The sequence below is a fragment of the Gopherus flavomarginatus genome, chromosome 7 (assembly GCF_025201925.1).
Source record: "Gopherus flavomarginatus isolate rGopFla2 chromosome 7, rGopFla2.mat.asm, whole genome shotgun sequence".
Classification (NCBI taxonomy): domain Eukaryota; kingdom Metazoa; phylum Chordata; order Testudines; family Testudinidae; genus Gopherus; species Gopherus flavomarginatus.
Window position 1 is genome coordinate 81459739 of NC_066623.1, and position 16338 is coordinate 81476076.

The following is a 16338-nucleotide window of genomic DNA, read 5'->3' on the forward strand; positions in this document are numbered from 1 at the left end:
GCCTACAAATGAGAATACAGTCCCAGCAGAAAATTCAAGCCCTCTTTATTCATATAAAGGCCCCAGTCTACAAATCCCTCAAGGTAAAAGCAGTTCCTCCCAAATTTCCAAAGTAAAATAAGGTAACACAGCAGCTCTTCAATTCTATTCAGAAATTAGTACTCCCAGGTCACTCACCTGAGAGTCATTAAACCAGTGTTTCTCAAACTATTGTACAGGTCACCCCTTTCACATAGCAAGCCTCTGAGTGCACCCCCCCTCCCCAAATTAAAAACCACTTGTTTATATATTTAACACCATTATCAGTGCTGGAGGCAAAGCAGGGTTTGGGGTGGAGGGTGACAGCTCATGACTGCCGTAGGGGTCCCTGTAGGCGTGTGTTGTTGGGGTCGCCTCTCTCTGGGGTGGCTGGGAGCCAGACCGCCTCACTACACAAGTCCGGTGAGTCGGGGAGTTAGCCTGGTGGGGCAGGAAACAGTCAAGGGCTCAGGCCGGGGCTGAGCACAGAGTTCAGTAATAAGCCCAGGCCTTCAGTCAGCGTGGGGCAGCGAACAACAGTTCACGAGCCAAGCCCAGGCTCCTGGTCCTGAGCATCGGGGCAAGGGGGAGACTGCCACCTGTGAGTGGGGTGGCAGGGGGGGATGCAGGCCCACCCACTCCACTGCGTCCCAGCCTGGGGCCCTGACAGCAGCAGGCGACCTGCTGCTGTTTCAGTGGGGATCCTGGCCGCAACACACTGACATTGGCTCTGGGTGGGCCACAGCCTGACCAGAGTCGGCTGCCCCTGGGCTACTTCCGACCTCCCCCTCTAGCAGTACCTGCGTCTGGTCGGCATTTTCCACGGCATCAAGCACCATGGGCTCCTCGGGGTACTCTGCGAGCGGCAAGCTTGGCAGCTCCTCTGGGTCCCTTCTCACCAGTAGACTTACTGGCTTCTCCGGCGTCTGATCGGCATCCGTCCTCAACAGGTAGGGCCAGTCCTCAGGGCGGTCACAGGTGGCAGGAGTCTCCCCAGTGGGAGCTAGGGCACCAGTGTCCGGCCTGTCTGGTGGCCAGGTAGCTTCTGAGCCCTGGGGTCGGGCTTTTATGCTTCCTGTCCTGCGTCTTGACCTCTGGGGGGCGGGCGCAGGCTCCAGTGGCTCTGCTCACTTTGGAATCCGGAGAGGCTCGTCCTTCTCTGGGGCAGCTGGGAGCCAGACCACCTCACTACAGTCCCGACCCCCAATTTGAGAACCCTTGCATTAAACACTTGTCCTGTTCCTTTTGCTCCCTGTTAAGGGCCCCACTCTCTAGCTCATCTACCGGAGGGGTCCAAGGTATGCTTCTCTCCCCAGCATTTTCTCAAGTCAGATCTCCCGTGAGAGGTCTCCTTGCAGTGTTCTACTCAAGAGTCCTCCTGAGCTGCAAATCCTATCCCTGCTCCTGGGGACCTTCCTCCAGAGTCAACCCCGTGCTTCTGGGCTCAGTTTGCACTGACCAAGGTCTCCTGCAATTCTTTCCCTCTGGCAACTCTAGTGCTCCTTCTCTCCTCTCTGTTCTCAGACAGCACTCACTACTCCCACTAACTCTGTCTCTTCTTTATTTGGCCCAGGTACCTTCTCTTAAGCCCAGTTGGGAGTCAGCTGATGAAACACAGGTGCTCTTGACCTTGCCCCCTCTTAAAAGGGCTAGTCTTGCTGTGACAGGGCATTGTGGATAAAAGACATGACAGATCTTCCTTTCTTTTTCTCCCTGCTCTCTATTTTGAAATTCCCTTGTAGGCTAGGGGAGGATTGTGCTGAGTTTGCTCTCAGAATCATGCAGTTGCTTAAGAAGTTGAATCTTTATTTTACTTTGCCGCTCATACATTGTGGTGTTTTTAAATGTGCTGTGATACATATGCAGGCAAAGTAGACACAGATGTGGTCTTTTGCTGCTGTTGGTGCAGAGTGGGGGAGTACAGCTTTTCTCTGAGTTTTCATTCCCTTCCCTCCCTGGGTTTCTCACCCTGAGGACATTGTTGCTTCTACACACAATAGATACTTAACCAAACTGTAGTAGGAAACTCACTAAGACTTAAGTTTATAAGCAACTGCTGCTACTTAGTTAGTGGGTAATATCAAAGGTGGGGCAAGAAATCCCAGGAGACTAAAAGGGGAAATTAGTATTAATTTTAGGATAGAATGTACATTGAATTTCTTGAAGCTGTCTATCTGAAGTTCACTAGATTGGTAGCTGAAAGGAAACTATTAAAACAACCACTGACACCTGATCATTTTAGTATTGTCTCATTTCTTTTCCCAACCCCCAATAGCTAAAAATCAAATCATTGTGGTTTGAGAAAAAGAACCTAAGACACTGGAAACTTTGAGCCATGTAGACAGTGTGATCTCTGGTAGTATAATTAAAGACTACACTTAAAGATTTTTTTTTTTGACTCGAAAAGTGTTGCACAGGGAAATACGCAATGGTTTTTTGCCTCTCTCTCCTGTTAAAGCTTTGATCTACATGATTTTCTATGCTAGAAGATTTCCACCATGATGTTTAAAACAGAAAGTTGTGTTTTTAAAGGCAGAAAAGCCCATCTCAAGTAGAGGGCAAAGCAGTAGAGATTAAGTGAAGAGCTTGTTGGCATGGCCAACAGGTGTTTTAATTTCTGTGATAGTATTAACTACAGCAAATTGACATGCTGTCTTAGTAACATATCAGATACTCTGTGGCATGTGAAGACATGGTCTCTGCTACAGTGGCAAGCTATTTGTAACAAAAAGGGTAGATTAAATGTAAGTAAAAATAAGATAATTGGGTTTGATTTCTGAATATATTTTCTATCCATTTTCAAAACTTTGAATGGAAAATGGTTTGAGGCTGGCTGTCTTTCTTATCCCCAGCTCTTAGTTTTGTTACATATAATATTGCTCATGACTTGTCTGGGAGGAACTTTTGAAGCTTGTATCTTTTCTTAGTCCAGGTTCCTCTGAGAAACTGGGCAGAGCTTTTTGTGGCTGCTGTTAAGACTTACATACTAGGTAAGAAGTTTCAAGTAAAAACTTGAAAGAGGTTGTGTCACAGTTCAGGGCAACAGTATTATTATTATTTCCTCCTTATGGTCCAACAAGGGCTCCAACTCTTAGGTTTCCGGCTCCCTCGCCATCACTTCTCTTGGACAAGTCTCACTCCCTCCTGATGGGGGTATATCCAGGCTGCACAGATCCCTGCTTACACTGTGAATTCCTCAGCAAAGTCAGACTGTCTAAGCAGGCATGCTTTACTTCTCTCCTCAGAGATTATAAACAGTGTAACTACCCACAGTTAAATTACCACACAGCTCTTTCTAAGCAAGCACATTTACTTTTGAGGTGAACACATTAGAGTAAACCTATTGCAAATAACGAAAGAACCCACATGCATGCTAATAAGCTTACCAGAGATCATCCCAACCCCAACAAGGACTCTGGCAGGTGAACAGTCCTTCAGACCCCACAAAGGGCGTTTTCTCTGGTCACAAGTTCATAACAGCTTTTGTTCAGCACATGCAGCCCCATGTATCTCTGAGCCACAGTTTTATCCAGCCTGGGCCTCTGATCTTGTCTTTGTTATAGTTAATGAGCAGATAAAAGTCCCCTCCTCAAGGTGCAGCTTCAAAAGGTTGAGTCGGTGTGAGAAGTAGACTTCCTCTTCTCCCAAGTATTTCCTAGGAGTCCCACTTAATTACGTTTGTCTGCTTTAGCACATTGTCTCCAAGAGTCCTTTGAAGCTCGTAACACTTTCCACTTACCCGTTAGCCATATCTTCCCCCTAGAGACATTCAGTACAATCCCACAGTAATACATAGATGTATATTAAAATGCAAATATGTAAGATACTTGAAACTTAAATCAATATGGTTTAACAATTCAAAATTCAGTAAGATTCGTCCAGGATATTGCAGGAGATTTCCGTTGTCTATTATGGGAAGAATGACAAAAAAGGCTTCCAGCACAAACTGTAGCAAAACAAGTGGTGTAAACACCATGTGCCTGTTTCTTGACTTGAAGAGGCCAAGAATGCCTTTTCTGAGCACAAGGTCTTTCATGGCAAATTGCATGTTTGTGGGAAAATATCCACTAGAAACCAGCAAACTCAACTTCAGTGACACTTAACCTTAATCCTGAAACTATACAGTTGATTTTTTTTACCTTTTTATATTTGTTTCCTAATAGTTTGACACTAAATGTGTGAGTATAATATTGGTATTAAAAATAAAATCTTAGCTGGATTTGGATGAAATTCAGTATGAGGTTAATATGTTCCCAAACTTCTCCCACCAATCTTCTACCTCTGCTTCTCTTTTGGCAGAAAAACTGTAACTTATGTGTCATTAAACAAGGCTGTGAACCCTGCCAAATTTTTCTATCAGGAATATTCACACCTGAAACTGAAGTCCTTATTAAATAAATTCTTGTTTTTCACCAAAAGTACATATTGAGGTGTGTGCATAACCTCAGACTTTATCCTTTTACCCAAAGAAAAGTTCTGGTCATGTCTCCAGGTCTGACGTAGCATGCAGTTAGTTGCCTTTTAAGAAAAAAGTGAAAGGAGAACTCCTTTCAGAGGTGCTGGAACAATTTGTATAGTGGGCATAGGCTCTGGGGCTGGAGCACCCATGGGGGTGAAAATGGCTATGCTCCCATCGGCAGCCCCCCTGATCAGTGCCTCACCTCCCCAGTGCCTCCTGCCCACCACAATCAGCTGTTCTGTGGCATGCGGGAGGAGTGAGGGGGGACGCACCCGGGGATGGGGCCGGGACGAATTGGGGGCAGGTCTTGGGAGAAGGGGTGGAGTTAGGGCGGGGCCTGGGGCAGATGAAACTAAAAAACCCCTCCAAGACGGCAGTGTGGCAGTACCCCCAGCTCCAGCACCGTTTACATTTGAAGTAGAATACTTATTAAATATTTAATATAAGATTTGTGAATACAATCCATAGATCAGGATGTTTTGAATTCAGTCTGACAAATATTCTAACTGATAAAACATCTGGCTCACAGAATACATTCTTCAGATGAAAATTACAGTTTATTGATACATATTAAATTCCTTTTTAAAAGAGAAATCAAAGCACAGTAGACTGAAAATCAGTTGCAGACACTGCATGTGCTTTGGTAACCTGCTCTCCCTGTAAGAATAGCATGGTCAAGTGGTTAGGAGTACAGAACTGAGAATTGGGCGTTATAAGTTCAAATCCTGACTTTGAGGTTTAATGTATGAATCTTGAGCAAATTATTTTAATCTAATTGTTCCTTAATGCCTACCTGGTAGGGGAGTTTTGAGGCCTAAGCAGTTAATATTAAGTGGCTTTAGACAAAATACTATGTACATGTTAAGTATTATGGCATCACAGCAAAGAGCATCAAAACAATCTCCATTATAATCCTGCTTTCATTCACTTACAACTCTGAAATTCACCTTTTGGATCTTAAATTTCCATGTTGGTATATCCTAATTTGAATTTTTCTTGAAAGCTTGAGCAAAACTGCTGTTTGGGTTCTTTAAAAATGGCTGAAGTATTTTTTCAGAGGAATAGCAGGTAAAGTGCTAAACTCTTAAGCCTTACAATATGGCATACATGTAGTTCTTAATGTGTACTATGTGCATTGTAATTTTTTAAAAGGTTAATGTAAAAGGGAATTGAAAGTCTACATGAGATCAACACAGTATGAAATGCAGCTACTTTAATTGAGATGTCAGCCCTCAGTGTGTTAGATATCTTTTTGTTAATTTTGCAGTTATCTGCTCTGGTTCCTTGGATAGCCTGAAATTAACCAGGATAATTTTACAGATGTTTCTAGGACTCCATGTACTTAAAAAAGGAAGTCATGCTGTTGCTTGCTGCCTTTGTCACTAAAATTTCCTGGTTGCTCAAATGATGGTGATGACAAGATTTTGTATAATTAAAAAAAATAAAACAAAAACTATATGCCTACCTGAATAGAATAGTACTTGAGTATCAGGCTGGGAGTTGAAGGATTTTGAATTCTCATCATGCCATTTCTATAGATTGATGGCTTAGTCATTTGAAAATTAGATGTGTGTGATATTAACAACTCTTTGGTGAAAGGTGCTATGTAATAATTAACATATTCTAGAGTAATTTACATATTTCATTGGACACAGTATATTTTAGGCTATCGTAGTTTTATTGCACTAAACTTACTGGCATAAATTCAGCTAGTGCCAAGTGGTCTAATGGTCATTAACCAAGTATGAAATTCTGTGTTAAGACTTAGAATGGAAGATATTTGTTGCCAAGCACAATAAAAGGTGTATTTCCTTCGTACCCAGGAAGCCTGCTTCAGGATAGAAGTGGTCAGGTGATGGTTGTATTATGGAACTACTTGCAATTTTTTGCCAGCCAGCAGAGCATTGAAGTCCTGGTGTTCATTTCTCTTGCTCCTCCTACCCTTTCTCCTTTTTTTTTTCTTTTTTTTTTCCTTTGGTAATAAACCAAATGCAAAAAGAAGATAAAGGGACCCCAGCTTCACATAACATTTGAGTAAAAATGTTTTACATAAGAATACTATAGTGAAATTGGAGGGGCTTTTTTAGTTTCATTTGTGAACTTGACAGCATTGAACATAGGTAGTGTCACTGCTTCCTTTGTATTGTTAGACAGTTTCTCCTTCTGATTGTGTGGGTCTCCTATACAGCATCAGGGAGAGTGGGGGGAAAAAAGCCTTTGAAACTTCTAGCTCTTTTTGCAAGTTGGTGTTTCTTTAAAGCAAAACTGAAATTGCATGAGTATGCACAAAAGTCAGGAAAGCCCAAAGTCAAGTCTGCATATGCAACCTGAACACTACTTCCTTATGTATTATGAAGCATTCTCACCATGACCACACCTTTTCTCAAATAGCATATAATATGTATTTCTGTACCCCTGGATACACATTCAGCATGGCTTAAAACCCCACTTGTTACTCCTGGGGGAATTCTGTGCCAAAAAAATTAAAAATTCTGCACACAATATTTTAAAATTCTGCATATTTTATTTGTCAAAACAACATTATAATCATTCCAGTTTCAATTATTTTTGGTCATTTAATTCAAATTACCTGTCAGCAAGTATATCTAACAATACAGACAACAAAAAAGATTCAGGAAATGTTTTTTGACAAATAGACTCCTTCGTGGGCATATTAATACAGAACTCTGAGTAATTCATTTAAACTACAATACAGAACCATATTTCCCACACCCCTCGGAAGCAGTGCAAAGGCTTGGGGGAGTCGGGTAATGGAGGAGCTGAGGGAGAGGAAAGTAATTGCTGGGAACTTGGAGGGTTGTTAGGTATGGGTGGGAAAAGTACAGAACACGTTTTGGGGGGGGGGCGGGGAGGGATTATTAGGGACTTCCTCCATGCAGAAGCCTGGCTGACCCCTGTCCTCTCCCATTCAGTGAGGCACATCTGTCCCTGTCCCCATGTGTCCCTCCACCACACCTACTCCCCCCATCCCCATGTGGTCTAGCACCCCTTCCCCTGTGTCTTTGTGCCCCACTTAGCCACCCCTTGTCCTCCTTCCCTCGTCACCACATGGCTCTGCATCTCCCTCCTCTCCTCTGGCCCTGTGCCTCCACTCCCATTCAACCCCTGCTGCAGTCTGTCCTCCCCCACTAGTCCTTATGAGCCCCTGTCTAATCACCTCCTCCCAGTGGCCCTGTGCTGTCCGTCTCCCCATTACCGGTCTCCTGACCTGGTCTGACAGGCACTGTGAAGAAGTCAGGCTCTTTCTCTTCCCTAGATAGCTAGAAGCTGCTGCTCTGTTCTATTGCCATACCACTCTCAGGTGGGCAAAAGGTGGAACTCAGTAACTTTCCAGCCAAAGCCTTTTTCTTTGCACATCTCATTAATCATGCACATGGTAGTGCAGAATTCCCCCAGGAGTAACTTGTTGATTAGTAGGGAAGTTTCCATGGAAAGTGAGTTGGAGAAGGGCAAGACAAACTTTTTTCATCTTTCAAAAAAATAATTAGCATTTCAGGTATGAAACAAGGGCCTTGGCTACACTGGCACTTTACAGCGCTGCAACTTTCTCACTCAGGGGTGTGAAAAAACACCCCCGAGCGCAGCAAATTACAGTGCTGTAAAGCGCCAGTGTAAACAGTGCCCCAGTGCTGGTAGCACGGCTCCCAGCGCTGTAAGCTAATCCCCACGGGGAGGTGGAGTACCTTCAGCGCTGGGAGAGCTCTCTCCCAGAACTGGCGCCGTGACCACACTTGCACTTCAGAGCACTGCCACGGGAGCGCTCCCGCAGCAGCGCTTTGGAGTTTCGAGTGTAGCCAGGCCCAAAGATGGACAGTGATTTCATTCTGAATCTGCCGACTATTGCTGTGTGTCTTTCATACCCAGTGTTATGAAAATTCAAGTGTTAATGTGCAAGAATGAAAAATTACAAAATTCTACATGTGTATCTAACATTGTAGAAAGTGTTTGCAGTATTTAAGAAATAGCATGTTCAATTATGGACTGTATCATAATGCAGATGCTCAAGGGACCTAAGTACTTAATTGTACAATGTTAAATTAAAATAATTAAATTGATTATGAACTTGCTATAAAAGGGTCACTTATCTGAAAAGGTTCCTGGAAACAATAATTTATAGCAGCACTTATCTGAAAAGGTTCCTGGAAACAATAATTTATAGCAGCATTTAAGACAAGTACTGTAAATAAAGCTGTTTATGTAGTTTTTCTGTCTTCACTGGAACATGCTTTCTTTTGCCACAGATGTAATTGTAAAGGTTTTAAAAAAAAACCTTCTGATGCAACTACAGCACTTTAAGAATCAGATCTTGCCAAATTGTCACTTGGCACATAAGGTAGTAATAATGGAAAAAGGGATCTGTTTTAGTACTTCAGTATATTAAAGCTTCCAATTTTCCCTCAGATAACCATCAAAAGAAAATTTGAACACGTCTGGCAGATTACTTATGGAAATTTTGAAATATTCCCTAGTTTAGTATGTTATGTAACTTTTTTGATCCTGTCATTAAGACCAAGAAATATTATCCAGTATTATACACTTTTATATCTTTGACCCCTGTATCTCCTAACCCTATTTTCTCTTTCGCTTAACGCTTGTCACATGTTTTAAGTTAGATTGTAAACTCTCGAGGACAGGGAGTCAGTTCCTTGCTGTGCCAACGTATTGTTGGATTCTATAAGTTACAAATTCTTGAAGAAACTGCCACCAATTCTTTTTTTGGACTCTTGACAATCAAATATTTCACTAGTCCAAAGAAATTTCTGTTATGTGCCATGAGTGAGTCATCTAATCCCAGAGCTGTAAAAAATCATGGTGACCGTGCATTATCATATAATCACTGAAGCCGACAATGAAACAGATTTTAGTGCTGATAAAATGACTTTCCACGTGTATGATCCATTATTTATTTGCATCTTTAAGCACAGCAGTTAGAGTTGAGAAGGCACTGTCATTTTATCCTCTTAAAATATTTTAAAACCTGTTAAAAAAAAATTGCAGATTGGGCCTGTACTTTTCATCTATGCATTCAACCCAAAGTAAATATTTTTTCAGTAGGGTTTAGTAAAATTCCATCTGGATATTTCTGAGTTATGCGAACATGGGTGAAGAGGGAGAGATTTCATGATCTTTTGTGCTCAACTCACCACTTTATTTTAAAACATCAAACTTGGAATGTATTTAATATACAGTGAGGAATGTGTTCGCCAATAAGCGTGAATAAATGGTTGAAAAATCAGCTAGACTTAATTTTTTTTAGAAGTTTTTGGAGTATTAAAAAAAAAAGCAGCCATTTGCCAAAGTGCCATGAGTCAGTCCAAATTTAAGTATGTATAGGAGTGCATGGCCGTCCCTCCCTGTCAATCTCAGAGGACGGCCATGCCTTCTTGCTCTCGGGTCCCTCTTTAGACAAAGATTGGTTCAGGATTAGCAGTGTCTTAAGGCCCTGGCCCTCTAAGTGGGGCCAAGCGACAGGTAGTCTGGGGCCCTGACTGTAGGCAGGGCAGAGCCCCAAACAGTTTGATTCCCTAGCTCTGCAAGACAAACACAGGCCTTTTGACCTAAAGAGGGGAGGCTGCCACCCCAGGGTGGCAGTAGGGGGTAGGGGCACTCAGGCCCACTCTACTCCACCAGGTCCCAGCCCAGGGCTATAACGGGTCAGTGAGGATCTGCCTGAAACACAGTGGTCTGGATTGAAGCAACAATCCAACCAGACTATAGTCTAGTGTCCCTGGGCTACTTCCTACCTTCCTTTGGTACCTTGGTATCCTCCCTTTCCCCGGGGTAGATAGCCAGCAACAGTCCTCGCAGCTCCTCAGCACCTGGTTTGGCTGGCAGCTTTGGCAAGGGATCCTCTTTGGACTCCAGGCCCAGCAACTGGTGGGAGACATCTGTCTCCTTCAGAGGCTCCAGCCCCATTTTGCTGCAAGGCCCAGCTTTTATACTTCCTGTCCCACCTCTCTGCTTCCAGTGGGGTGAGCATGACTGTTCTGGCTCTGCCCACCCGAGGTGGGTGGGGTTTCCTCCTCATCAATCTCGGAGGGAGGCCACACCCCCTTGCTACAGTGGGATTGAAAGGAAATCCAGAATGTATGCTGGCCTTTCTGCTCATCCTGCATCCTCTGTTGGGATGAATATTTTAGACTGCAATGTGTGCTGGAGGCTAAGTCCCCAGACCAATATTTATTTTTAACATTTTGTTTGCACCTTTCCAAAATACCTGTCTACAATCTGACAATACATAATACATTGAAGTTCTACTATAGATCCAACCTTGAGAGTTATAGACAACCTCCATTCCCGAGGTATTCATAACTCTGAAATGTTTGTAACTCTGAACAAAATGCAGCTCCGGCTCCAGCAGTTCACACTCTGGGCCAGGTTCCAGAGACAGCTAGGCAACTTCTTTTCCTGGTCTGGGCAAACTTGTCCCCTTTCCATCTGGGGTGGGGGGATGAAAACAGCATGTACCCCTCCCCACCCACCCCCAAAAGCCAGGCTGATCTTCTGTAGAGCTGTGTGATCATAGTGAACAGGAAAGTATGGTGGGGGCTATGTTACTTGTAGACAGATGAAAATATATAGAATGTTGTTTCACAGTGATACACAGAAGCATTTTTGGACTATATTTCGACATTTGCTGAGATTTTAAGCTCCAAGAGCGATCTCAACTGTGTTTAGTTTTTATTGAAGAATAAGTTTTGAATCCACTTTCTTTGCATTGGAGTTGACGGGTATTGTGTTTTGCCTGTGATCACTTACTCTGGCAATGTTCCCAATAGCTTTGTAAAGACTGCTGCAGGATGTCAGACTAGTTTGATTCCTCTAGTCCCCATTTCTACTCATTTTCTGCTTCACCTGATTTTCTCAGCTAGCTGAGTCTGGTTTGCTGGATCAGTCTTTTCCAGGGTTGCCAGTCCAGTACTCACTCCACAACTACTTCATCCTCCCTTAAACAGTCTACCAACTGTTTTCCTGGCTGTCAGCTTCTCCACCTGCAAACTTGTCTCAAATGCTTTTTATATATCCATACCATCTCAGCCTCCTGTCTTATAGCTTCTCTGGTATTGCAGACCTTGATCTCACTCTTGACATTGTTCTGTACGTGGTCCAGCATTGCCACCCCTCTGTGCCATCAAACAGCTCATTTCAATGGCATCTAGTCTTAAGTGCCTCTCTTTGTTCGTCTGTGTCTGATCCAGACAGATGTGGCCTCACTCTGATTTTGTGGTTATCCCTTAAGTAATCTGGTCATAAATCACTCTGCTCATGTTGCAACAGACTTCCCCTGCATTTCTCTGATTTCTCCATTTGTTGTTAACCACCCAGAAGTTACCCAGTGCATCCACCTAGGATCTTAGCCAGGGGCGGCTCCAGGCACCAGCTGACCAAGCACGGGCTTGGGGCGGCACCTTGGGGCAGGGAGGCGCTCGGGGTTTTTTTGCTTCGTTGGGGCAGCGCTGGAGGCTTTTGTTTTTTTTCCGACGGCATAGCGCTTGGGGGGGCGGGGCTTCAGGCAGCACGGCGCTTTGGGGGGTAGGGGTGTGGTGCAGCACTCGGAGGGGGGGTGAGGGCTTGGGGCAACGCGGTGCTTGGCAGGGGCAGGGGTTTGGCGCAGCACTCTTGAGGCGGGCGGTGCGGCGCTTGTGGGCGGGGGGGTATGGCGGGGCGGTGCTCTTCTTTTTTGCTTGGGGTGGCAAAAAAGTTAGAGCCAGCCCTGATCTCAGCTTCTCAGATGAATAAATTTTTGAAAAAACTCCACTCCTCATCTGTCTAATTTGTGTACCTGTTGGCTCAAATTTTGCAGTGGTCTCAAACTTTTCTGTGCAGTCATCACATCTCATGCATGACTCACAGAATTACTCAACGTGGGTCCATTTGCCAGTTGCAACCATTACCACCAATAGTTTGTGTTGGTCTCTGACCGTTTTGCTTGGGATAATCTTACAATCTTTAACCATCTTATGACTTACTGCTATCTAATATCTAGTGAGTACGGTAAACTAACAAAGTAGCCAGACTTGAGGCTGCCCAGTGGGAGAGGGAAAAAAAAAAATCTCCAGTCAATTTCTCTCCTCTTGGTTTCTCTTAAATGAGAGAGAAGGTGGAACACAAAGATTTTTGCAAGAGCAGCAGTTATTCTGCAGGGTTGTTCATTGTACTGGTATACTTTTCATATTGTGCTGAAAACGAGATGAGTAAAATCTGACAGTTTTTATACTAAATAGAGATGAGAGAAAAGTGAAGAGGACTTGCGAGGAAATTCCGTGCCAAAAAATTGAAATTGTGCACACAATATTTTAAAATACTGCATATTTTATGTCAAAAAAAATGTGGAAGCTCCAGCATGGCAGTGGGGAGCACAGGTCACTGGCTGCATGGACGTAGGAGATCACGCTGTAGCCCCTTCCTCAGGATATGGACTCAGTGATGAGGCTGCACCCAACCCAGTGCAAGGGCTGGGCCTGCCCCAGAAACACCCCAGGGCCTTGCCCCTCTATGCCAGGTGCCCCAAGATAGCAAGCAAGAGGGACAGAAACTCACATGCATGCCCTGATTCAGGTGAGGCGCATGCAGGATCCAAGTGTAAAGAGGCTTACTGTGAGGGGATCCAGGTGTGGAGTGAGAGGGTTCTGTGTGGGGCAATCTGGGTACAGGCAGCTTGGTGGGGGGGTCTGGGTGCAGTGAGGGATCTGGGAGTTCTGGAGAGGGTGAAAGTCAATGGGGGATTTGGGCATGGGGGAGGGGCATAGTATCCAGATGCATAGTAGTTGGGCAGACAAGGGAGTAGCTCCCAGCATACAGTGACCACTGCCCCATAGCTAAGGAGCGATGGGGGGCAGGAAGTGGAGGGGCAGGTACAGAGGTTTCTAGGGTGGGTCTGACCAAAACCTGGCCCTGGCTGCTCCTTGCAGAGGAAGAGGAAGTCCTGTTTTCCTCATCCAAAGCTGGGATCAGTAGCTGAGCCTGGTGCAGGTCAGGAGTCACCAGCTGGGGCATCCCCAGCCTCCCCTCTGCCCCCATAGTGATTCATCTCGCCACCAGCTGCTCTGGATGCCAGAAACATGTCTGTGCTGCTGAGGAGGGGCATGTGACTGCTTTTTGACTTCCCTTGCTTCCCTGTCAGAAGTTACGTTTCTGTGGGGAAGCAAAGAAATTGGTGCAGGACATGAATTCTGCATGCACTGAGGCTCCCAGGCACTATTGCAATAAAATTTAAAAAAATACTTTCAGAAATATAAACAAAACTCAGACAAATTCCTGAAACAAAGCTAAGGTTATAGTCATTTTCCATTCCCCTTAGACAGCAAGACCTAATCAAAATGATATGATTACTTGGTTTGGTTTTAGCCAGTTCATGTTTGTGGATTGCTAAGGCTAGAAACAAATACCGTCATTCATTTCTAGTCCTGGTAGTCTATCAATCTGATCAGTGCCATGCCTTCTCAAAATGGTCACTGGTCTCTCTGACCACAGGTTTTTTGGGGGCTGCAGTCTAGAAGTGAATGTGACAAGTCTTAACTATAAACGTATGTTATCTGCTAGGCATGCCTTCCTTGTTAAGAATACAACCAAAAAACTACTTAAGCTGAATTGTCTTTCCATTAAACAGAAATATTATGGGTTTATTTTCTACACTTGACTGTTGGGTTTGTCATGGTAATTTATGATGTTTGTTTATGGAAGCTGTCGCACTTAAGCCTGATCTATACTTACAATTTAGCTGGCATAGTTACGTTGGTTAGAAATCCCCTAAATGATATAACTGTGGTGCTGCAGTGTAAAAGTATTTATTATGGGGGGAAAAAAATAGTTCTCAACAGTATAGATTGCTTTGCTTTGTTTGGGGAGCTGGTATAAACTATACTGCCAAAAGAATTCTTTTGCCTGTATAAGCAGTGTTCCCAGTAGGAGGGTTATGCCCTTTCTAGTGTAGCAGAACCTTAGGGTATGTCTGCGCTACTCACCGGATTGGTGGGTAGTGATCGATTTATTGGGGATCAATTTATTGTGTCGACAACTGATTCCCTGATCGCTCTGCCGCTGACTCCCGGGGGAGCGGCAGCGATTGACTCGGCCAGGTAAATCAACCTAAGCTACGCTATTGCATATGTTAAGTCCAGTCTCTTTCCCCTCACTCCCCCCCATGTAGACCTAGCCTTAGTAGTACTGAAGGAATTGTAGGTGTAGCTAGAAGGAATATTTAACTAATCTTCAGTGTGACCTGCAAAGGAAAACAATTGGATTTTTGCCTTTTTATGTGTTAGTTTTAACATTGTTTTTAGTAGTAGAAATTTGGGTTCTGCCTGTACTGAAGGCCCCTAGTTACTAGAGAACAAATAAAATGACGACCTCATATGTCAGAATGAAATCTGAGTACTTGAAAGGGTCAGGAGGATATTTAGCTGGACTATTTAAAACCTTGTTTTTGTTAAGACCTCCTTAACTTCAGAGGGAGGAAGCCTGTGTTATTCTTTGAAGTATGGGTCAGCATGCTGACCCTTTAGCTGAATTATGAGGTCTTACAATTCATACCTTCTTAGGCATCTAGAGAATCCTCAAGCAAGCCAGGCTTGTTGTTCCTGATATTTAAGATAAAAGACAAGGAAGAGAACTTTTTAGATGTGGTGGGGAGGAGGCAGCAATTCTACAGTCTTCACAAATCATAGAGAGTCAGGAAAGGGCATAAACCCAACTTAATCCTTTCTTGGTTACCTATAAGACACTCTGTATAATGGCCAGAGGTGTCTAATTCATTATCTGAGCAATATCTCCAAGGGTGCTGGAACAATTTTTATAGTAGGGGGATGCTATGAGCCATTGAATTAAACTGTAAATCCTGTATATAATGGAAACCACTTCAAGTCAGGGAGTGTTACAGCACCCGCCCGTGCCCTTAGTTCCAGCTCTTATTAATACCACAGTCATGGTGCAGGATCCCAAAAAAAGACCGTTACTCACCTTTGTAACTGTTGTTCTTCGAGATGTGTTGCTCATATCCATTCCAAGTAGGTGTGTGCATGCTGCGTGCATGTCCGTCGGAAGATTTTTACCCTAGCAACACTCGGTGGGTCGGCTGGGCGCCCCCTGGTGTGGCGCCGCTATGGCACCGAATATATACCCCTGCCGACCCGTCCGCTCCTCAGTTCCTTCTTGCCGGCTACTCCGACAGTGGGGAAGGAGGGCGGGTTTTGGAATGGATATGAGCAACACATCTCGAAGAACAACAGTTACAAAGGTGAGTAACCGTCTTTTCTTCTTCGAGTGCTTGCTCATATCCATTCCAAGTAGGTGAATCCCAAGCCTTACCTAGGCGGTGGGGTCGGAGTGAGATACTGCAGCGTGTAGAACCGCAGAGCCGAAGGCTGCGTCCTCTCTGGATTGTTGCACCAGGGCATAACGGGAAGCAGAAATTAAACTATATACACAATAAGTATTAGAACGAGCGAAAAGCTAGGGAGGTGGAGATCAGCTAAGCTGCGCTCCACTGTTCCTGCGACCAACACGGGCGGTAAAAAGGAACTGAGGAGCAGATGGGTCGGCAGGGTAGATATTCGGTGCCATAGTGGCGCCACGCCAGGGGGCGCCCAGCTGACCCACCAAGTGTTGCTAGGGTAAAAATCTTCTGACGGACGTGCACGCGGTGTGCACACACCTACTTGGAATGGATATGAGCAAGCACTCAAAGAACCCTTGTTCTCATAAGGTGAGAACATTAATTTATATGTTGCTGTTTCACTTGCTGCTATTATAGAGCTTGACTAACCAATTTCTACTGCATTGGGAAATTATCAGAACACTGGTATGTCTGTGAAATGTTATAGAATATCCTATGACACAAA

General features: G+C 44.3%; 1 protein-coding gene and 1 long non-coding RNA gene across 2 annotated transcripts in view; both read left to right on the forward strand.

The window, feature by feature from the left end:
- Positions 1-16338, forward strand: part of CNN3 (calponin 3) — a 42676-nt gene that overhangs the window by 18013 nt on the left and 8325 nt on the right. The window lies entirely within an intron of this gene.
- On the forward strand, positions 6998-11028 carry LOC127054797 (uncharacterized). Its single transcript, XR_007775342.1, has 2 exons — positions 6998-8591; positions 8634-11028. It is a non-coding gene; the product is annotated as an uncharacterized LOC127054797 (long non-coding RNA).